Source organism: Ostrinia nubilalis, chromosome 14 (assembly GCF_963855985.1).
Source record: "Ostrinia nubilalis chromosome 14, ilOstNubi1.1, whole genome shotgun sequence".
NCBI lineage: Eukaryota > Metazoa > Arthropoda > Insecta > Lepidoptera > Crambidae > Ostrinia > Ostrinia nubilalis.
The window spans coordinates 2,056,659-2,081,764 of record NC_087101.1 but is presented as its reverse complement, the minus strand read 5'-3'; the positions used below and the strand labels follow the sequence as shown (position 1 = coordinate 2,081,764).

At 37.7% G+C, this 25,106-nt stretch overlaps 1 protein-coding gene across 1 annotated transcript in view; it reads right to left on the bottom strand.

Annotated features, from left to right (window-relative positions):
• LOC135077963 (connectin-like) overlaps positions 1-25,106 on the bottom strand; it is a 360,246-nt gene that overhangs the window by 178,822 nt on the left and 156,318 nt on the right. The window lies entirely within an intron of this gene.

Sequence of the window (25,106 nt, the reverse complement as noted above, 5' to 3'; positions counted from 1 at the left end):
TCATCATCATCATCATCATTTCAGCCATAGGACGTCCACTGCTGAACATAGGCCTCCCCTAATGTCCTCCACATCGCACGGTTGGTAGCGGCCTGCATCCAGCGCCTTCCTGCTACCCTTATCAGGTCGTCGGTCCACCTTGTGGATGGACGTCCCACGCTGCGTTTTCCGGTACGTGGCCTCCACTCCAGAACCTTGCTGCCCCATCGGCAAATCGTCAAACTTCAGCGAGACTTATTTGCATGCTGTGTCAATTATGTCAATGTCATCCCTGCCGTGCCGCTCTCATAGCTCAGAAAAGCTAGACCTATAGTTTAAAATGAGTGTTGCAAGTCAGTGTATAAAATGATGTCACTTTTCTTATAAGTAAGTACCGATATTCTGCTATTTTTGTTGTTTCAGGGACAGGTTATGTAAAATTTACTTATTTGAACAGTAGGTATCATACTTAATTAAAATATTTCTTTAGGCACCAGCTTAACTATTCCATGATCTTCAGAAAAGTAGGAACTATTATGTAAATATTTGAAATTATTGTGAGACTATTGCATAACTTTAACGTTTAACTAGCTAGGTATAAAAATATAAATTCATACCGTGACTCAAAATGTAGTTGTCATGTCATTAGTTATTTAAATAAATGCTCCTGAATCATTTTTCATGCACCATAATTTGGTTTCACGCTGTCCAGTGCTATTGCGTGTTGTCAGTGACCTACTTGCATTATTTAAAAATATATTTAACGACGGAACCCTTTGTCAGCCAGGGTCGATCAATCAAGCACGAAATGCGGACGTTGACAACCCTGACTTTGGTCGATTATCTCGTCGCGTTAATGCACAATGGACTGTAATACAATAGGCTTACGTCACAAAGTAATGAATGAATGAATATACAAGCTTATCTTGTTCTCTGTGTATTTTGTGTTTACGTGTGCGTTTAATAAATAGCTCTTTTGTGGTCTAATTTTAAAACCACAACAGTGAAGTTCTTATTCTTGGCCTGCAATCCTGCATCTCACCTGATAGAAAGTAAAAATTTACATTGCACAAGGTAAAATGCTTCACCCGGAATCATAGAGGAACTGGCTATCTTACCTCCAACTGCCAAAACAACAACGCTACACTTAATACTATTGTTATGTCAACAGACAGAGGTAAGATATTGAATAATAAGCTCTGACCGCTTGCTGATCGTCGGCGCTGACATGTCAATGTTATTTATTTCAAGAAAACGGCTGAAGTGACAATAAGCAGGGCACATAGTACGCAGAACTGACGGCCGATGGGGCAGCAAGGTTCTGGAGTGGAGTTCCGAAAAACGCATCGAGGGACGTCCACCCACAAGGTGGACCGACGACCTAATAAAGGTAGCAGGAAGGCGCTGGATGCAGGCCGCTACCAACCGTGCGATGTGGAAGTCATTGGTAGCCTATGTTCAGCAGTGGCCGTTTTGTGGCTGAAATGATGATAATGAAATGTTCAGTGAAAGAAAATGTTCCGGACTGAGGCTGATCGCTCGACGCCAACGTTATACATTTCGGCTGTCAATGTCCACGGTCAACGTGCGTGAGTGCTATTCTAAAACCAGCCTACATCCTAACAAATACAATACATTTGTTTTTAATTAAGCCTACTGCTTTTCACCCTGATTGTGTTGACTGGCACGACTGTTAAATACGCCTCTTAGCAGATCCACCCTCTTTAAGCAAGGGTTTCATTAGACGGAGCACTTAAGTGGCTGTCACCGGATCTGTTCACTCGAAGATATTGAGATTTGCAAATAATAATCTTGAGTACAGCTTTATTAATGTCCGTTTTATGAAGGGGTATAAATGTTTGTTTGAGAGGGGTTGAACTTCGAAGTTGATGGGCTGAACCGTAAAATCTTTTCAGTGTCAGGCCATTTAGTCTCCATTGCATGAGTACAACCATATCTTATCTATCTTTCAAAGGAAAATAAAAGATTCGTTGTCTAGTACCCAAAGTAAAAGCTTTGTTTAATTTGGGACTAATCCCAAGAGGCGCAGTGTAAATATCCAAGGATATTATTTATTTATTTATTAGCGGCCGCCTGCGACTTCGTACGCGTGGATCCCGTTTTACCTCCTTGAGGGTGGAGTTTCGTAAAAACCTTTCTTAGCGGATGCCTACGTCATAACAGCTACCTGCATGCCAAATTTCAGCCCGATCCGTCCAGTGGTTTGGGCTGTGCGTTGATAGATCACTTAGATTCAGCCTACTCTGCCCACGCTGCTGCGCTGGCCAGAAGGGCTGGAGAAGACTGGTATTCGCAAAATATATGGTATTCCCTTAGTCCAGTGAATAAGGTTCCACTTCCCAGTGGAAGTGGAGTCCCATTCTATGCTAAAACTACATGAACACAAAAGTCTTTTGCCCGTATTCACAAATTATGCTTGCTTAAGTGAAGCAGCAAATCGAACGCACAACTTTGAATAGAGCTCTGTGATTGGTTCGTGTGTCACCTTGTGCGTCCACGCGCACGGTGAGACCTCATAGTAATGTTTGTGAATACGGGCGTTTTACTAAAGCAAAAAGGTACAGGTTGATTGTTTTTTGTGTTACTGTGCTTCGTCGACAATTTCCCCTGGATTATAACAGGACAAAATTTTATTGTGGTGTCACCGGAATCCATTCGAACCCGCAGGCGAATGCTAGTTTACGATATTATTTACACAAGCCACTAAAATAAAACAGTTCGACTTGGCAACGCGTGTGGCACATAGTGCCAGCACTTTTAAGCCGTAGCCTGTTTTTAGAGCCAACTCCAGTTTTCATTCATAGGAATTCGCACCAGTATTTTGCGCGAATTAATTTTGGATATGTTTGCGTTTACCCAAACAAATCGCTTTGCTTGCTGCGTGTTTCATTATAACACGTGGTTCACTGATAATTAATTTTGAACTGTTTACAAATATTAGCGGAGGACTCGTTAAAATAATGCAACCGTATGGCTTTAAATTCTATGGCAAAATATCTCTGGAATACCTTATTTTAATTGGAACTGCACTAACTAATTTTTATTTCTTGTGTAACTATTGATTGACATAACGAGTAATATCTAACTAACATAGAGCATCTTGCTTACTTAATGCTTCTTCTATATAGAAACTTGAAATGGTTGGTTGATTACAAAAATAATACTGTTTCTAAGTAAAAAAAGGCTATTTAGGAAAAAAACGAAACCGAAGATGGCCGCTGGCCAAAGTCTCGTCATTCCAAAACAAATATATTTAGCTTAAATTATTCGGAACACTTCAAATGGATTGCTCAACGACTATTTATATTATTCTAAGCTATTTTTACCACATCTTACATAACCCTGTTTTTCTTATGAAAATATTTTAATGTGATATTGCTTAATCTGCCTTATAATTTTTATGTGATCATCTTGTCTCACTTCCAAGAAAGGCTCGTATTGTAATACTAGCGGCCGCCCGCGACTTCGTGCGCGTGGATCTCGTTTTACCCCCCCTTCACCTATCTTACGCGGTTCAGATTTTTTCATACAAATGTTTTTTCCCGCTAACTCCCGTTCCCGTGAGATTTTTGCAATATCCTGTTGTAACTAAGCTTTAAGTTTACTAAGGTACCTGCATGCCAAATTTCAAGAGTCTATCTTACGCGGTTTAGATTTTTTCATACAAATGTTTTTTCCCGCTAACTCCCGTCCCCATGGGAATTTTGCAATATCCTGTTGTAACTAAGCTTTAAGTTTACTAAGGTACCTGCATGCCAAATTTCAAGCGTCTAACTTAAGCGGTTTAGATTTATCGTACAAAAGGATTTTCCCGCTAATTCCCGTTCCCGTGGGAATTCCTAAGTATCCTATAACCTGCCCAGGAGTATGAAGAATAATTGTACCAAGTTTCGTTAAAATCCGTCAAGTGGTTTTTGTTTCTATAAGGAACATACAGACAGACAGACAGACAGACAGACAGACAGACAAAAATTTTACTGATTGCATTTTTGGCATCAGTATCGATCACTAATCACCCCCTGATAGTTATTTTGAAAATATATTTCATGTACAGAATTGACCTCTCTACAGATTTATTATAAGTATAGATTTATTAAATACATGCAAAATAATCCCAAACTTTGATTTTAATTCTAAAAGTGATTCAAAGAACTGCTTTTGTCAATTTTAGATTTCTAGTTAATTTATCTCATAATTTTCGCACAAAATTCGCTTTTGACTGATATTTTGTAATAAGTACCACTTATATTATATTTTGTGATAAGTATTATTAGAGGCCGGTAGATCTCATAAATAAAACGCTAGACACTTAACATTCACATTATATTGCCTCATTTTAAATACAATTTATCACTTAGCACCAAAAGCGCGAGGAGTCATCCGCACGCGTCCCTCTATTCTGACGTTACGTGATGTAAGGACGTACGTCAATGTCACTATGACAGTAGCGCATTGGCTATAACGATACCGTTATTTTAACGTTTTCGGCTGGGTTCCACCATCGGCCGTTTGGTGTAGTGGTTCAGAACGGACTACTATGCCGAGAGGTCCCGGGTTCGATTCCCGGCCGGGCAGAAATTGAAATGATGAATTTTAATTTCTGTGACGGGTCTGGGTGTTACTATGTATAATATGTATGTATTTAAAAAAAAATGGCGCTGTGTGAGATTGTCCAAAGATAAAGATGTCCAAAGATAAAGATCTTACTTTAACTTTGACAAACTTCAAAAATCTGTCAAACTCTATACAAAACCACCGGTTATCGTTATGGTTACGGTCAAAGTTAGGTGGTGCAACTCAGCCTTAGATTTTTCACAGTACTAACTTATAAGATTGGCTGTATAATTTGTACATGTATCTCGCTCCATTTAAATGCTGTTAAGGAACGTGTTTCGAAGTTAGACTGGTTCCTTTGTTGAAAGGACTAAGTCTGCACGAGTTACAAAACTGCTCGGGCTTAATTTATTTATAGTTGTGTACTGTTCAGAGCTAAATAAATAAATGCTTCATTTATTAAGTTTACGTGGAAAACATCTGTGACTTGGTTTATTCCCCCACTTCTTAGTACCAGCCGCTATGTTGTTACGAATGATGAGGTAAGCCATATTGAGACGTGTATAAGTAGGTACCTTGAAAAGGATTCACATACTAACAAAGAATTCAAAGTTAAATGTAAACTAAATTGATATCAGTGACCTCATGGCCTTTTGTTTTCTGTATTTAATTTACTCTGGTTTTAATTTTAAATGTAACTTTTAAATGTTGGTTGTGGGAAACAATAAATTATTTTTATTTATTTATTGATATCATTGAAAGCCCGACGGATTAGCAAGCTGTGGCAATGGGCAGGGCACATAGTACGCAGAACTGACGGCCGATGGGGCAGCAAGGTTATAGAGTGGAGGCCGCGTACCGGAAAACGCAGCGTGTGACGTCCACCCACAAGGTGGACCGACGACTCATAAAGGTAGCAAGAAGGCGCTGGACGCAGGCCGCTATCAACCGGGCAACATGGAAAGCATTGGGAGAGGCCTATGTTCAGCAGTGGACGTACCCTATGGCGGAGATGATGAGTATCATTGATTAATTATTACTTTCAAAATTTTGCCCGTGTTACTAACGAAGTCATGATTGCTCTTTCTTAAGTACGTCGATTAACCATTCCACCATATTACAAAGCAAACTGTGCATTATTAATAATATGAAAGTAACTTGCAAAATTCGTCCCTCTTCCGTCCCCCACTCAGGATTTTATACTCATAACCCAAATAACTCTCAAACTTTTTACTTGCGTTAAACGCAGTTTACCGAGTCTCGTTCAGAAGTTTCGCTATTCTGAAGTCAGCTGTTGCAAAATCCCATTTTCTGGGCTCTAACACGAAATTCCTGTGACAATGGACTGCAGGGATGTTAAGGATATGAAGTTTCGGTTATGGATACGGTTACGGATATGAAATCGTTTCGGATTGTTCCGAAAGGTTCGGATAATTTCGGTTACGGATATTAGAATTTTAAAAATGTAAAATTCAAATAGCAAGATGCTGCGAGATATAGCCACTTTATGTATTAAGACGACACCTATTATAATGCTAAAATAGGTGCGGATATTAGCTGGTGCCAGGGAATGCCAGACAAGTTAGAGTTAGAGGTAAGATAGCCAGTTCCTCCGTGGTTGAGGATTCCGGGTGAAGCTCGCTTCCACCTGCGGCTTGATCATCACTTACCATCAGGTGAGATACAGGCCAAGAGCTTCCTCATTGTGGATAAAAAAAACTAACAAATATTAAAAAATATTTAGACTCCGCCTTTATCCAAAACTTTTGAATCGGTTTCGGTCACGTATATTTTTTTTGTTTCGGATATCCGATAGTTTCGGTTACGGTTACGGATATCCATAACATCCCTGACGGAGCTACCTAGTCATTTATCTCCGCTATTAGCTAACTAGTTCCTAGTTCCAACTCCGCCGCTCAAAGTTGGTTTCCAATATGCTTAATTGAGTTACTTCCGGACTAACGAATTTACTTTTTGTTTGGATTTGAATATCGATTTGTAGTTTTATTAGTTCTGTGCGGATCGGCTTGTTAATAGCTAGTTTGGGCTGCGCTGGGGATTCAATTATGGTGGAACAACACGGTCTCGCGTTGAATTTGAATTCTCGCTGATACTGCGTAGTTCTGTTAATAGAGAGATAATAATAGATATAGTAAGGTAACTTGCATCTTCTCAAAATCAATTTTTTAACCTCACACTGTCAAAATAAATTTAAACCTTTCGTTGTCTCGCCCTTTCGCTTTTTCTTGAGATTCATTAAGATCATTTTGATTCATAAAAAGGCAGGTATTTGACCGCAATCGCACCTGGTGTTAAGTGAGACGGAGTCTAGGATGGTACATAATCTGCCATGTAAGTGCCTATTCACGTTCGCCTTGAAAAGGCCAGGATTATACTTATAGTGTGAGCATCATTCGCATAGTTTCAACACCTTTTTACAATTGGACTCATAATAAAACAAAAGCTAGCAGATTCAAGTCCAGCAAAGGTCAAAACAGGATAATAATGAAATTTATACAGTCTGTAGTCTAGCCTATTGATATCAATTATCTGGCGCGAGACGACAATTTGTATGGAAACATAATGTCACGAGCCACGACCTTCCCGGCTGTATGCCAGGAGCTTTACATAACTACAAATGTTGTATCAATAAGTAATCATAAATTCCTATACCTAACTGTCACCAATCGATCACCAACTAATTATAAGAATAAGACATTGTACCAGAATTGCTAAAATCATATTGAAGTGGTCGGGGCACATAGCTCGTAGCGCTGATGGAAGTGGTCGGGGCACATAGCTCGTAGCTGATGGCCGATGGGGCAGAAAAGTTCTCAAGTGGCGACCATAGGCCAAAAGACGTAGTGTGGGCAGGTTTCCCACTAGATGGATCAACGATCTATTGAAAGTGCGAGAAGTACCTGGATGCGGGCGGCACAGGACCGGTCGTTATGAAATCCTTGGGGGAGGCCTTTGACAAGAAGTGGAAGTATAAGAAGTATTGTACTAGAAACTAGAAATAGATCACAAGTATTCGCCAGTAAATCCTTATAAAGAAATCAATAAGCACTTCAAGAGTCGTATTTAAGCATTCAAGCCTCTTAGCCGAACGAGATAATCGGCTGACGACGTCCGCACTTTGTACACTTGATTGATCGAACACAGGACATAGGCTAGGGCTTGACTTTGAGCGAGGTTTAATAATAAAAAAAAAACAGAAATAAACTCGTTTGTTAGTTTGCATGGATACAAAAGAAATTCAATGATAGACCGCAATTGAAACAGATAATAATTCAAAAATAATAAAAATTACTAGTCAAAAACATTCATCATCATCATCACCTCAGCCATAGGACGTCCACTGCTGAACATAGGCCTCCCCCAATGATCTCCATGTTGATCTATTGGCAGCGGCCTGCGTCCAGCGCCTTCCTGCTACCTTTATGATGTCAGCGCCTGAAGACTTTATGTTCTGTTTTCGTGTATATTACAAGTAAAACCCAGGATCATATTGTTACAAACTATTTTTCACAACAATCTGACCCTAAGTATTTCTCGGAAGGACAACGAAGTTGGTATACGAAAAATATTTTCCATTTCTCTTGAAAAATATACCTTCCTATCCTAGGAAAGTAAGTAATTTACATGACTATTATTACCTTTATGTGATATTTCGACGCCAAGAATAAGTTAAGGGAGCTAGTTATCTTTTTAACTTCACAGTTTGGTACCTCTGGCGAGTGACAGGACCTTTCTCTACACTGGAGCCGTATTGGTGATTCCTCCAAGTACTTTTAGAGAATCTTAAAATATATTTTATCGACTCTGTTGTAAAGATTTTGTTTTGTCAAAACCATGCTCCCAAGAAACCCAACGGCCTTGAGATTTCGGCAGCCATTTATCGCCTGTCGGCACGACATATCGCGTTATAAATGACGCGTAAGAAGGATTTTAATAGTAAAATATTGTGATAAATGGAGCCTCGAAATTCCATAGCAAGTTTAACAAGTAAGTAGTGCGTATTTTATAAGAGAGCTGGTGAGGATGGATGGACGATTGTTACTTGTCTACGCATATACCATTGAACCATTCAATCCATTTAGATTCAATTTGGCATAGAGATAGTTTGAGACAATTCGAAAAACGTAATGATATTTTTTTTTACTTTCTGTGACGGATTGAAATTCACGCAGTGGGCTCTCGTAAATAAACCAGGTGGATTTAGATACCTAAGATACATCACACTAATATTATTAAGGCGAAAGTTTGTGAGTGTGTATGTTTATTACTTCTTCACGTATAAATGGTTGGAGAGATTTTAATAAAATTTGGTATGGGGTTAGCTGACACCCTGGATTAACACATAGGCTACGTTTTACCGCGGGTAACTATGTTTTGAAGATACCTTGCAAGATAACAAGGTTTTCTAATTAAAATACTCTTTAGCGCTCTCAAGAGACATGCTAATGCGCATAACAGAATAATCACTTCCCAAAAATCTTTAAAACGCAAATTCCATTCCAAAAACAAATTGAAAGGCCAAAGAAAGTTCGCTCCGCGTGTTTCGCTTTCTGGGGTGTTTGAAATAAGCTAAACGAGCTAATCAGCTGAATTCAGGCCAGACAACGTCCGCACTTTGTAGATGTGATTGATTAATCCCAGCGGCGAGTCGACGACAGACGGGCCGAGGCTTGACTGGGAGCGGTGCGGATTTTACAGAGCAATTTCTGCTTCCGTGATGGATTGTTTTTTGTAGATTACTGTGTAGTTAAAATGTTTTAGGTGTTGTTACGAAGCTGGAAAATTAAAAAAAATAATGCTATGTCCAAAATGGATGGTGTTTTCCAATTATTTCTTGAAGGTTATTAAAAAACTAGACACGAGTTAGCGTGTCCAGCCAAGTTCAAGTAACAGAACTGGCGAGCAGCACCGTGTGTAATATTATACCAACCATATTATTTTATTCCCTATTTTTTTATTACAAACCTTGAAAATGATCTATCAGTGTTAGGTACCTACTATAAGATATTCATTTAGGTCAGATTGGTTGCAATTGAGTAAGAACACAAAAGCTGCGTTCAACAAGGTTTGATTGGACCAACGGTTTATAATAATCCTGCTACATTATCATTTTTACAGGATAATGCATTTAAAATTTTAAAATAAAAATAATTAATCATCAAAAATTGTACAAGGCGCTGATTCTTTTGACTTTCCCACCCCAATGTCTAAATTACCGAATGACAATCTCAAAACATCGCTTCTTCCCAAACCGCGCAATCACGCTTCGGAAATGCGGCGGCGTAAACAACTTGTCAAGTAACAAGCAACTTAAAAGGATCCAATAAAATTTTATTTGTCCTTCCGTTTTGATTTATTAATTTCGACGATGACCTTGTTTGTGGTTCGGAACAATCGCTGATGGATTGATGGGCTACGTAATTTGTATTATTTCCATTTGGGAATCAGAATTGGGTCGATAGACTTATGCAATGAGGGCTATCGTTTTTATACTTAACAGTTGGCACCCCTGGCGGTTGACAGGACCTTACTCTACAGTGGCGCCATCTTGATGAGTGCAAATGCGATAGTCCTCCTACCACTTTAGCGCTCACCAGTTGGTGCCACTGTCTTCGCTACTAGCAAGGGACAGGACCTTACTCTACAGTGGCGCTAACTAGTGAGCGCTAAAACGATAGCCCTCATTGGATGATACAGAAATGGCTGGTAATAATCACATTACTTATTTAGACCCCATTTTAAGCCTATTGCTTGTGTTCAATTACTTCGGCTGAGTTGCATCACCTAACTCTGACCGTCATTATAACGATAAGCGGTGTTTTTTTGTATGGAGTTTGACAGATTTTTGACGTTTGTTCAAGTTAAAGTAAGATGGTGCAACTCAGCCTTAGATTCAAGATTGTAGCATCATAAGAGAGTACCTACAAATCTTTGAATTCTTCTTCTTCGAAATCTTTGAAATCTTATTCTTATTAAGACTTAGCTTGACAGAAAAAACCTTTTATTTTCTAGTAAGTAACTTTCACAAAGAAAAAAAATAGCTTTGATTTTTTTCATCCCCATAACAGAAACTTAAAAACTGAGCCATTATTTAAAATGGCCTACACGCGAAGTAAAAGACGTGTTATAATTACTTTCTAATTTAAAAGTGTTGATATATTGTACTAAAAATATACTTTAAAGTTTAAACAATGAGTCTAAATTAGAACCAGAAATGTATGTCATGCAAACAGTCTCGGTTCCCTAAAATTGAAAATTTCTCTCTCTATTTGACTTCGGTATTATTATTAAGAAAGTTCTTTCAAGTCAAGTCAGTGGGCTGTTAGCATTACAGGAAAAGTTGGCGGTCAAATAATTACAGTGAAGCCATATTTGGGTAGTGATGTGGATGGAATGTTATTTTAATGTGTCGATATGTAACTGTGCTTTGTTTTAATAATATTAAACAAGAAGAAATTACTCGATAGCTATCACCATTCGATAGATTTACTGTTTGAACACATTCGACTAAAATCTTTATTTTTACCTACAGTAATTTTTCCTGTTCAATAATTAAATAAGCATTAATTAAAACTTAATTTGCTAGTGCAAGTCTTTGTAATTAAAACCATTTAATAATTAAAATATTAATAATTGAAATAACATCCAAAATTCATTATCATAGTAGCCAACAACTAAATATTAAATTGGCAGATACATTTTCATTATAGAGATTATCAAATTTGTTTTTGGGATGAATTTCTGAAAATGATCTGTCGCTCGCAATATTCCAAAAGTATCAACTACTAATTAATTAAATCTGTAAACACTCAAGTCTGATTTCAAGCTAAAATTAAACAAATCAAGCTTTACCAGACGACAACTTAAATCACGGACAGGCAAATCAAGAAGGGAAAACTTTCCAAAAACAACTAACTCGTACCAAAAAGAATAAAACCACTTGAAAGCATCGACCCACTCGAGTCAGGCACAAGTTGGCACATCGCTAATTCGGAGACAATCCCCGAAATGAATACTTGGAGCGACCTTAAATACCGCTAAAGTTGGCAGACTCCATTAAAATCGCAGGATTTTGACTGTTCAAATTAGACGTGGCAATGCAGAGTTTGCAAGTTTTAATTTTAATGAAGATCCACGTGTCGGGATTTGCTGGGGTTGGGGCCAATAGTGTATTGTCACAGTAGAGGTTGACGTAGAAAGACTATCTGAGCATTCATTTAAAAGGCAGTCTGGTCAGTCAGCCGGAAGACGTAGCGTGGGTAGGCCTCCCACTAGGTGGACCGCCGAGATGCCTGGATGCGAGCGGCGCAGGACCGGTCTTTGTGGAAATCATTGGGGGAGGCCTTTGTCCAGCAGTGGCGTCTTTCGGCTGAAACGAAAGAAAGAACAAACTAGTTGTAGGATAAGCTAAAAATATACTGCAATTTGCGTAATGGCGCTACGCCTTGGAAAAGTTACTTCCCATTTTCACTTTATATTGACTCGTGACATTTATGTTTTTTTCGGGATTTTTAAGAAGTTTTGCATTTCTGGTTAGTAAAGTTTTTATCAGCCTACGGAAGTTTTCTAATTTAACGCGTGGGTTGTGAGGACACTGGTAGTTCGGGCAAATGTACAAAGCAGAAGCAGTTTCGGTCGTTAGTATCCATTTGGTGGTAAATTCCGATGCAGAATTACTTAGTACAAAAACTAGATACTTGAAATAAATATGTGTCTGTATTTGATACTAGTTTAACACATAGGTACTTAGATTAAGCTCGAGCTTATATTGACACTAGATTTCCGCCCGCGGCTTCTCCGCGTGGAATTTTGTCCGTCACAGATAAACTTTATCGCGCGCGTCCCTTTTTCAAAAACCGGGATAAAAACTATCCTATGTCCTTTCCCGGAACTCAAACTATATGCCAAATTTCATCAAAATCGGTTTAGTAGTTTAGGCGTGAAAGCAAGACAGACAGACAGAGTTACTTTCGCATTTATAATATTAGTATAGAAGTGTAGACTAGTATACATTGTCATTTTTGGAGCCATTTGCATGTTTCTTTAAATTTAAATATTAGTAAATCTTCATCTTCTTATTGGTAATTTTAGTAGAAAGTTAAAACTAAATATCCATTATGGATCGAACCTACTGTCCAAATGTTTTATAGAACAGCAGATATGAGCTAAGTTCTCATAAAGTTCTACAAACAATCCTACAGAAAATAAAAGCCTTTTGACATTTCTGTTTCATTTCAGATATCAAGCCCTATTACTATTTGCCTTCGTTTCTTTTAGCCTTTTTGAAGCAATGTCTGGTTATTATTTTCAAGTAGCGAGCTCATTGTGACAAGTGTGTCACTATAGCTCGCTGATATCAATGTATCTCGATCGACATCAAATAAGGAAAAGAAGAAGGTTCTTAATTCGATAAAAAATTGTTTAAAGAAAAAAAAACTCTTTTAAGCGCTTTTCTAAATATAGAGAACTAGCGGCCGCCTGCAACTTCGTACGCGTGTATCCCGTTTTTCCCGTCTTAGTGAGCACCTACGTTCTAAAAGGAACCCCCATGCAAAATTTGAGACTCCAAGCACTTGTAGTTTCTGAGATTTCGTGATGAGCGAGTGAGTCAGTCAGTCAATCAGTGACCTTTCGCTTTTATAGATACAGGTAGATTAAGTACAGAAGCTTTTATTGTACTTGTTCTCTCTTGAATTATTAACTGAATTTACTCAAAAATAAATACGCAATAAATTAGTCTGCTTAGCAACCTATCTACTTTTAAACATGCTTCAGTAAAGGTTCGGCCAAACCAACGCGATCAGCCTGCGTTTAAGTCTGAGCCTAAAAAAGCCCAAATGAAGATCACAAGCACGTTCATTCTGCTTACCCAAGCAGCACCATTTAGCATTATCGTACAACCACTTACATTTCTGCCCCAACTTAATTTTAACAATTAAAACAAACTGCACCAATTATTTCGGGACTCAACATAATCCTAAGAAAGCTGTTATTACTTGAAAATATAAGCAGACGTTTACAGCACGATCGTTACAGTTGGGATGTATCCAGTAGGTTTAATGTATGAAGCTTTAGTATGCCAAGGGCGTATGGGGCCCTATCATTTATTTATTTATCTAGTTGATAGGTACCTAACCTACCTAAATTTTATGTAGTTACTTCTAAGATAGCAAACACAGCAAACTTACAAAGGCATTGCAGATAATATTGCATCTATCTATCATATGAACCTTGAATGACGCCTAAAAATGACAAGTTTGTCACAATAGCGGAATGGATATCCTAGGTAGAAAGAGGAATGAAGGTTTGAGCATCCTACGTGTTTTTCAAGTATTTTTATTTGTAGAACCTATTTAATAAGCCAATTTAATTAGTGTTTAATATCTTATAACTACAAATAAAAGCCAGTTTAATATCCCACGGACTTCTGTGTCTTCGTATTCTGTGGCCCTCAGCAATTTCACCCGGAAATTAAACGTAAAGGAAATGTGAGGGTAGCCTAAAATAATTCCCTTTCCCTAATTACCCTATTTACATCCACTATCGTTAAACTACCTGGCTAATTTCATTAAATGAGCAAAGAGAAGGGAGAATTTTGGGAATGTACTGGCAACTTGAAACGGGCAATTAGGGTGTTGCCTTTGCAAAATTTTAGACGAAATATACATATCACAGTTTCAAATAAATAGACTGAAACAAAATAAATGGGAAAGTAATTTGATCAATTTTAGTAGGTATCCCTTTCGTAAATAGAGAAAAATAGCGAAAAAATTTAGGGGGTGACTTTAACCCCCCTAAACCCCCCCGCACGATCGTATAAATCCGTCATGAACCTATGAATAGCTATTTCATTACAATTACAATTTAAACTAATTAAAAAAAGACATTTTAGATATAAGGAGCTTTGTTATTATTCATAAAGACATGATATCGTAATTAGATACTAATTTCTGCAAAAAAAATTCAAAAATAGCTCATGGTCCTAACCTAGCTGTCAAAACCTGAATTTTGGGGGTAGTAGCATCTTAAAATTGAACATGAGCTTTCGTTTTTAGTAATAACTTTTTTTTTAATCCCAGATGTCGAGGCTATTCAATAACACATGGGGTTAGATATTTTCATAAAAGGGATCATTTTGGTTCATCTATTGGTACTAGAATCCTGGTATCGTCTCGATATTTTCATTGGTGGTTGTATTTTCTACAGCGGATTTGTACTATTTGGTCTCGGAGACATTCTTGAGTTTATTCTAGAGTAAATCTGATGTTCAGGCCTTTAAAAGATTCGAAAGGTTTCCATTACTTACATTACCAAAAATTCAAACATCGTCCCGACATGCCCGCTCGTGCTGTAGAACTTTAGGAGTACCTGGTGCTCGGCTACATCTAACTTTTTATAAAATTAAAGCGAATTTTTTTTAAGGATATAATTTAAATTAATACGCACAAAATTCATTGAAATCCACAAAAGAAGTAATTTAAATAAATTAATACTTTTCACGCCTCCCGTAGTCAGGTACACGTCCATCTTTGTCACTCAACACAGCACCGACTGAACGCCATTGAAAGTTTTTGTATGAAAAATAGCAAATATTATCGAACCGTACGATCGATCGGAAGCGTCTTGGCGCGGTAAAATTTATTTACCAATTCACTAGATTTTTTCAAAGTCGAACGCACGCTGAAAGGGGTATCGCGAATTTCATCTTCTTCAAATCCAGGAAAGAATAATTTTTCTAGTTGTTTTTGCTAAGATCTTTTGAATAGAAGATATTTGTACATTTCTGTTACTATTTTTGTCTAAGTCTTAATTTTAAGAAATAAGTCTAGTCCATTACTCAGGTTGAATTTTTTTTTGTATTTTACGAAGATCAAAGAAAAGAGATCATAAAGCCTCATTTTAACTGGAGGATCAATTTCAACCTATATACCTAATTATGATTAATTGGTACATTAGTTAATTTACTTAATTATTATTTTAATATTTACTCTCTGAATTTTCGGTGTTGGAATCAAACTAATTTAAGCGAATAAAAAATATATAAAAGAGAAAAGAAGCCGATAAGCACTGAACTTATCAATAAACAAAGCACATTCAAATAACATAAAGGACATATTAATATGGTACCTACTCTCAATGTATTTACAAAATAAGAAAGACAAAATAATACACCAAAATCACGTTGAATTAATATTTTGGCAAGTCCACCACCACCGTCTGCCAGGTACGCTTCTAAAATCTGACCGTTATTACTCGTACATTATCTGTAAAATTTCAATTAAGTAAAATTACTCTATCTAAAATAAGGTCGCCATAAGCTGAACAAAACTGAAAGTGATCCAAATAGTCGATCCACCTAGTAGGAGGCCTAGTAGGGACACACACTACGTGTTCCGGCCCGTAGTCGCCACTCGAGAACTTTTCTGCCCCAACGGCCATTAGCATACCTACGATCTATGTGCCCCGCCCACTGCCACTTGAGTTTCTGGGATCTCCAAGTCGCTGTCATCACGTCAAGACTACTGCTATGGTAAGTCCACCGCCACTACGGCCCCCATCGCGGTTGAGTACCTACATTGGAGAAAGTTGGACCTGTAGCCTAAGACATCGACAACGACTTGATATGATAAGACATTATTCGACAACGCAGAAAATTTCCCTAATACTCGTAATTGCGACACGCGAATGATAAGTCTATTAACAGTGTTGACAACTTTCATTTTTCTTTTCAATATTAAACCAGCCCGCAGAATTGCTTAAATCAAGTGGCAGTGGGCGGGGCACATAGCTCGTAGAGACGATGGCCGTTGGGGCAGAAAAGTTATCGAGTGGCAACCACGGGCTGGAAGAGTAGCGTGGGCAGGCCTCCTACTAGATGGACCGACGATATGGTGAAGGTCGCGGGAAGAGCCTGGATGCGGGCAGCGCAGGACCGTTCATTGTGGAAAACCTTGGAGGAGGCCTTTGTGCAGCAGTGGACGTCATTCGCCTGAAACGAACGATTAAACCAGCCAGTATTAAACAATCACTAAATTTTAATAGTCTATCTCCAATAAAGTCGCCATAAGCTGAACGAAACTGAAACTGAAAGCGGTCCAAATAGAATTTAACTATCCATCAATTGCGTAAACAACAACAATTAAACAGCAATTTTGAACTCACGCAACGGAGAAGATCGCCGGGACAATAGCAAACTTCTTAATGGACACTCGGAATTACCGTTAAGTAGATTTAAAGAACATTAAAACCGAACAATTTCCAAGTGACATTACAACAAATAGGCTTGTTTTGAAAACTTCCCCGAATTCGGGGAAATTCTTTCAGATTAAATACTGCCAGTAAAATGGTATTGGCGGTATTAATTAATGGAACGGCAGTGAAATGTCTAGACGCGGTTAAAATGTTATAAAAAGTTTATCTTTGTATTTTCAAAGGAAATAAATTTTGAGACATATTTTGTTAGTTGTTATTACTCGTAATTTGATAACCATTATTTTAATCCTCGTTTTAATTATTCTTATCGTTGGTTTTATTCGTGTGTGACACGCGTTTAATTTATATGTATAGGTAGTTACTATAGTAAGGGAATACTACCTACGTATTTTAGAAGTTTTGTAACCTTTAAGTTCAAATTAATCAGTATTACAATTTAATAAAATCGTCAAGGTCGAAGCCAACTGGCAAAACGTCTTTACATTTACGACTATATTAATATTAATAAAATTCTATTGACATAGGTAAAGGTATGTAAGCATTTGTAGAACATTCATTTATAATGTCATGTGACAAAATGTATAATTTCCCATTACACCCCAATTGCGGAACAAAATAAGAATCAACCGGTATATATCAAGCATTATAACAGTCTCATGCAAATTTCCTTTAAGCGTACAAAGAAGTAATAGACATTTAATTTCCTATAACCCCCAAATGAAGGTATCAAAGGTCTCCATTCCGAAGCAAAATTCATTAATGGCCTATAAACAAAATCCTTTACAACCAGCCCTTTTAATGGATCTTATTACAACGCGCGTAAACATTATTGGTGAAGTTTAATACCTGGTTTGGGTTAAAATGGGAATTGAAAGGGTTGGCAATAGCCGAAGGGTTAAAAAACTTGAATAAACAAGATATTTTGTAAAAAGATGATCTGTTATGGATCCTTTTCAAAAAGATGGCTGCTCTAAATAAATAAAGACACAGTATTTTATATCCAGCCTTTCGACCTCGAAAAATAAAGTTATAATAAATGATATAACTTAAATACATTAAAAAGAGCGTAGGACGTCCACTCGCAAGGTGGACAGACGACTTCATAAAGGTAGCAGGAAAGCGCTGGATGCAGGCCGCTACCAACCGGGCAATATGGATGTCATTCAGTAGTGGCTGAATGATGATTAATCGTAGTAAAACTCATAAAAAACTCATAAAACTCATTTATTTTTGCAAATAGGCTTTTAAAAAGCACTTTTACACATCCCAATATTAACCCTACCACTGCATCGGAACAATAAATGGGACTCAGTCACTATAGTGATTAAAGTTTCATTTTATTACTGTAATTTTGATTAAATAAGTTTTAAATGAACTGTTTATATCAATAGTATCTTATCTGAAAGGAAAACTTGGCAGTACCTTCTCAAATTCTCTCAAATGAAGACTCTTTTCAAATTCACAAGTGTATTCGGTACGCAATAATCTCGCAAATTAAAATCATACTCCTATTCACAACAAGATTTCTTAGAAGCGTTCAAAAAAAGATCTTCACTTCTTTAACATTAAGTAGCAATTTCAAGAACCATAAATTAAAACGCTTGACGCAACAGCAAATCACGTAATCGCTATCAAACCTCAATAGGCAGGAGTGAGCAAATTAATACATCGCCCCGAATAGGGACGCTCCGATCTGATCGAAAAATCGGAACTTGTGATCGAACGATTTTTGGTATCGAGTTAAAGCCATAGACTTTTTATTTCAAGCCAATATTGACATGAGTAAGGGACAACATGAAATTCAGTCAAAACTAAATAATTAAATTGTAAACACATCATTTTATGCCATTTCAACTAAAAGAAGTCCATAAAACATTCATTATTATGTTGGGCAAAAATCTTTCGCAAGGATGGCGGCGGTGGGGTTCGAACCCGCGTTCTTCGGATCTCGAATCGGTTATCGTGGCAGAGTTTTAGGACCTGCTGAATATACTATTGGTTTTTGGGTTTTTTTAATTATCTGTGGCATTTTGTATGATGTGTCACAAGTGCCACGTAACTATTGATGTTATTTTATATCTTTGAGATAAATCGTAAGGCAAACCTTATTCTCCTCTAATAGCACGAACGAAATACTTTACGATTCGTTGCGATTTTCAAAATCGAATCGAATACAAAACACGCACCTCCCTACCCCCAACAATACTCCCAACTAATAAGGTTATGAATAGCTGAACCGGGTTATCCATCACTCCGCTCTGCCACTGACGGCCGAGAAAACTGCCCTGAATCGAAATCACTGCATCATTTTCCATTAAGACGTGCCGGAGCGGTGCTTGTAGGATCTATCGGCAAGGAAAATATTTTAGTAAGGTCAAACGTGAGGAAATTTGTAAAGTTTCTATGGGCTTATGGCGGTGGAAAGGTAGGCAAAATGTGTTTTTTTATTATGGCTCATTTTAGTAATATTCTGTGACAGCAACGTAAATTTGGTCTACTGGTATAATTGTAGGCCCTGCAACCAATTTTATGCAACTTGTTTTGAATTATAATGTAATCGAATTAATCTCGATTCCAAGAAATTAAGACTTTATTCCAGTCATCTATATTATATCAAAGCCATATACCACTCTGATTAATTACGAAATCTCAGAAACTATTTAAACACCTATAAAATTGAAATTTGGCAGATCGGTTCCTTAAGGGTTTTACGAAACTCTACCCCTAAGGCCTCAGCCTCGAACTTAGCGGGCAGCGGGGCGGCGGCGGCGGCGGCGCGGGAGCGGGGCGGGTAACGCAGACCCGTTCTCGAAACCAGCGGGCAGCTCGCGCGGCGCTTTAGCGGCGAAGTGTTGTGTTCGGGGTTGTGTTGTCGAGATATTTGTTTTTATTCGCAAACGAAATGTCTGAACAACGGCGACAATTTTATTTCGATTCAAATTTATTCCTAACGCTCGATTTATTGTGGGCAAAAGAAGGAGTGCGCTCCCCGCTCGATGCCCGCTCCCTCGCCGCTGCCCGCTCGTTGCCCGCTGCCGCCCCGCTGCCGCGCCGCTGTTTTCGAGAACCGGTCCATTTGATTTTACGCATAAGATCCTGCCGCTCCCGCGCCGCCGCCGCCGCCGCCCCGCTGCCCGCTAAGTTCGAGGCTGAGGCCTAAGGGGTTATTAAAACGGTGTCCACGCATACGAAGTCAGGGGCGGTCTCTAGTTATTTTGAATCACTACTAAATAGAAAGACACGGGTCTTAACGCGACATTTATTAAAATGAGTTGCTTAATGTAACATACAATTAAATGTCGCGTTAAGAGCCGTATCTTTCTATTTAAGTCGAAATGAAACGCAAAAGTTAAAAATCACTACTAAATATTAGGAAAGTATGCAATAGAATTTTTAAACTAGCATCTCGCTAACATAAAAATAAACGATGTCGTTGTTGTTAAAGAGGTCATCAAAAAACTTTGCAAAATTAAATACATTTATGGAAATGACAGTCATAAAATGCATGGCAACAGTTTGGTGAGCATACTGCAAATATTTTATGAAAACCAACTTCAATTTTGCTTGTGTTAGGCTTGGGTACATTAGTTTGCGACGCAACATGCGATACGAAGCTATTAAAACAAACATTTTAAAGCTGAGAGCAACAGAACTTAAACGCATTTCATGTGCACTGTAGTGTTCATACTATGTCACTTTATGTATACTAGGTATGTTACCGGCAATGTGTTACTGGAAATGTATATTTTGAAAATTTTGAACTTACTTATTTGATTTAAATAGGATCAGAAAGCCTGAGGCATTTTCAAAGAGAATATAAACATAACGATTTGGCAATTTAGATTGATTTGGTTTAGATTATGTTTTCTTCTTTCTTTGGATAATTTTAAAATATAATATCACTGCTATTGAAAAACATAGGCAAATGATGTCGTATATCAATCGCTATGCAGTGTGCTCTCACCCTTACAGTTACGAAGTGAAATACTTTTTATATAAACTTTTGTAATACTAAACGATAGTTGGTTAAGTTTGTATTTGTTTTACTGCGTTAAATGTTTTGCAGACAGTTAAATTGAGTTAGTTTTATAAAATTTCCAGTTACACTTGTTTGCGAGTTCATGATGAATTACGGACTTTAGTAATCGGTTTTCCATAAATTACGAATGTCAATTAAACAAATTCTTAAGTATTTAACTCAAGAATTTGTTTGGTGACGAATCGAACTTTTGGACTACACCAAAACTATATTAAAGAAAAGTCAGTATGAAAGTGCGCGACGTAATAATAAATAACATTTAGAGGTACTAATACAATCAAAACTGATTTCTGTCCACTACTTCGCTCGTCAGCTACAGATAAAATATGCCATTCTTATGTACCTACGGCTGTAATAATCATATTCAAATGTAAGTACCTAGGTATGCTTCAAAATATTTTCGAGAAGGAGTAACAAACATTCGTTTGTTCGTTCGTTTCAGCCGAAAGACGTACTTCTGGACAAAGGCCTCCCCCAAGGATTTCCACAAAGACCGGTCCTGCGCCGCTCGCATCCAAGCACCTCCCGCGACCCTCACCAGATCGTCGGTCCACCTAGTGGGAGGCCTGCCCACGCTACGTCTTCCGGCTCGTGGTCGCCACTCAAAAACTTTCCTGCCCCAGTGGCCATCAGCTCTACGAGCTATGTGCCCCGCCCACTGCCACTTGATTTAACAAACATTCATCCACCCTCATTTTTTACGTTTTTATCATTAATTGATTACCTTTAAGCCCGTACCTTGCAGAATATGATATCCTGAGTACCCAAATTGGGCCAAAGTAGGACATTTTTTAAACATCCCCAAGGCACATTAAAAAGGCAACAAAATGGGAAATTAGAGCGTTTCAAATAACCAACGGAACAAACCCGAGAAAATTAATGGAAAACACGCTTTCGTAAAAACCAGCCTATATTTTTAATGCTGGAAAAACAGATGAAAACTCGTTTGCAAAGTGTACACGTATACACACATAAAGCATACGAATGAGTATTTTAAAATTAAGTTAAGTCATATACTTTTGATATTATGATTTAGTAGGAATATCTACCGCCAAGCTATCTCACTTCATATTGTAGTAATTATTATTTAAACTGCTTAACTAAAGCTCTACAAATTCAGAGGAAGATCTGCGGATATAATTATTGTAAACAAAAATAATTACTTTTAAACCAATATTTATTACTTCTGTTTACAATAAGTACCTACTCAAAAATCGTCAAATATTTTGCTCTCTGTAAACAAAACCAATTACCTTTAACTAGTTTTTTTCCGTTATCGGTGTTCATCTTTGACTCCAACAGCTCAGACTATATTACTGCGATTTTATAAAGTGTAATTCATGATGCAAAATAATTTTAATGACTGCTTACCCAAAATATTACTTGTGCACTAGTTTACCTTAGTTTAGTTTAGTTTAGTCCCTTACCTGTAACAAAAACGGAATCAAAAATTAATAAAATTATTGTGGTACTCGCTGCAATTACTACGTTATTTATTTTAACAAAAAATCTTTTTCAATGAACTGACTCGGGAACTGCCGAAGCTAAAAAAGTATGATATCAATTACGTAGATTTACATTTTCGTGCTCAAATATTAAAACACTTTTGCGGTATCAATTAATATTTTGTAAGCCACATCGCTCCTATCATTTTCACCAAAGAAAATTGTTCTTAATTAAGCAATGTCACGTGGATTTCGTTAATGAAATATCGGCTTTAGCCAACAAGGTTATAAAGAGAATGTAATAATTCGTCCCGCGCCTTCCTGCTACCTTTACGATGTCGTCCACCTTGTGGGTGGACGTCTCACGCTGCGTTTTTCGGTACGTGGCTTCCACTCCAGAACCTTGCTGCTCCATTGGCCGTCAGTTCTGCGTACTACTCTACCCATTGCCATTTCGCTATTGGTTTTTTATCACATGATATTAATCACTGCGCTGCTCCCAGGTGCTTCCTCTGAACTTCACTAGATCGTCGGTCCACCTAGGATGGCTTACCTCCCACTAGGTGGACGACGATCTGGTGAAGGTCGCGGGAGGTGCCTGGATGCGGGCGGCACAGGACCGGTCTTTGTGGAAATCCTTGGGGGAGGACTTTGTCCAGCAGTGGACGTCTTTCGGCTGCCACTAAGCTTCACACTAACTGGATGCAGGATGCGCAAGACCAGTCGCTGTGCAAATCCTGTCCACCAGTAGGTACACCTCATTGGCTGAAACGACATTATTATTATACTGAATTCCACGATGATAACTACATTATTAATGTAGGCAATACTTCCCGTATCATTATTATTTCAGCACCTGTTGCTGTCCACAGTTGAACATAGGCTTCCTTAAAGATTTCCAGTTTAGGTGGTTTCAAGCGGCCCGCATTTAGCGCTTTACTGCAACCTTTATAAGTACTCCCATGCTATTAGGTACGGGTAGTACCCAAGATTATGTATGTACCTCATAAGTTTTAGCGCGCATTTAGCTGCTGACCGGATAAGGTGGTCCGTCCACCGTGGGGCACATCCTACTACACTGCACTTGCAGGTACGGGGCCTCCATTCCTGAACCATGATTTATCATCAGCTGTCAGTTCTGAGTGAAAACATACCTACTTACTTACTGATAAAAAAAAGATCAAAAAGCCTTAGGCATTTTCAAAGAAAATATAAACAAAGAGAATTGGCAATTTAGATTTATTTGGCCTGTGTTCTCTTTTTTGTTTGAATGAGTTAAAAATATATCTCTGCGATTGAAAATCGTAAGCAAAGCAAAATGTTATGATTATCAAAAATAAAATCTACGTTTTATTGATATATTTTTAATGCCTTTCTTTATAAATATAACAAGCTTTCAATATTTGAAAGCATTTTTACTATTAAATTATTATTTCGTTTAGTAACTTAACTTTCATTAACTGTTTAAGTAACTATTATTATCTTTTCACTTATATCGTGCATATTAAGTAAGACCAGCTTCGTAGAACTCGCGTAAACTAGGTAACTCTGAGTAAAGTGCCTAAATTGGTTTGCTCACAAATTAAATTTTCCATGAAAACTTATATAGCATCTCGCTTCAAAAAGTTAATTATTTTATGTAAACACTAGCTTTTGCCCGCGGCTTCACCCGCGTCAAATCGTCATAAATAGACTATATGTTATTCTGGGTTATAAATAATAATACTGTAAAGTTTCATAAAAATCAGTTCAGTAGTTTTTGCTTGAAAGAGTAACAAACGTCCATCCAGACAATCAAACTTTCGCTTATTTAATATAAGTAGGATTGTAGGTAATTTATAATTTTGATCACTAATTTATCTGCTTTTTGGTAGTACGGACGATAGAAAATCAAATTAAATAAAATACGGTGACGTCTTATCTCATTGTAATAAAAGCTGTTTTAGAACAAATAATGGTGTGGCGTGTAAATAGCCACACCAGGAATAAAAAATTGCGGGGAAGAAAGATGATGCGGGGGTCGGCTGGTGACTCCAAACAACTCAAAAATACAGCTGCATAAAACGGAAACCACCAACCTGCGGATCAGGAGACGGAGACCAGGCTTCGAGGGTCGACCCGTCGATATTTCTTGCGGTTTTGATTATTTCAATATCTTCAGCAAATATTCAGCGGATTTTTCACATTGACTTCGTTGACAGACGTTCCAAGACAACATAGAGTTTTTTCTTCTTAATTTCTATAGAGGTTTTCCGCGAAGGTTGGCTCCTGCGAAGGTGCTGGCCCCGAATCCGATAAACAGATTAGTGGGAAACCATCTCATGCAGCTAGATAATTTGAGAGTTGGAGCCACCGAAGAAAAGGAAGAGAAGAAAGTTGGACATAGGCCCAACCATGCTCCCCGCCTTGAAGTTCATTAGGACTTCAATAAAGAAATTTTAATAAGAAAAGAAAGAAAAGGGGGAACATGACGTATTATTGCAATTTGCTAAGTATAAACAAAAACTTCAAAATACATCCAGGAAACCGTAAAGAATCAATTCCCTAAAGAAAACAAAATGTATAAAGTCCTCACATCGAAGAGCTTTAAAGTATTTAAATTAATGCATAATAATAATGCGAATAATATTCAAGAAATAAAATTAAAATTATAATTTTAAATTGAAACAAGGCAATAAATGAGTAGTAGGTAGGTAGGTAAAGGTAATAAATACATGCGTTATAAGTTGTTATTGTGTAGGTAACGGATATAATTTAGTTACTGGGCGCTTATAGACACCAGTACTGGTTCTAACAGAAGCGACTCTGACCACACCATCGGAACCGGGAAAAAC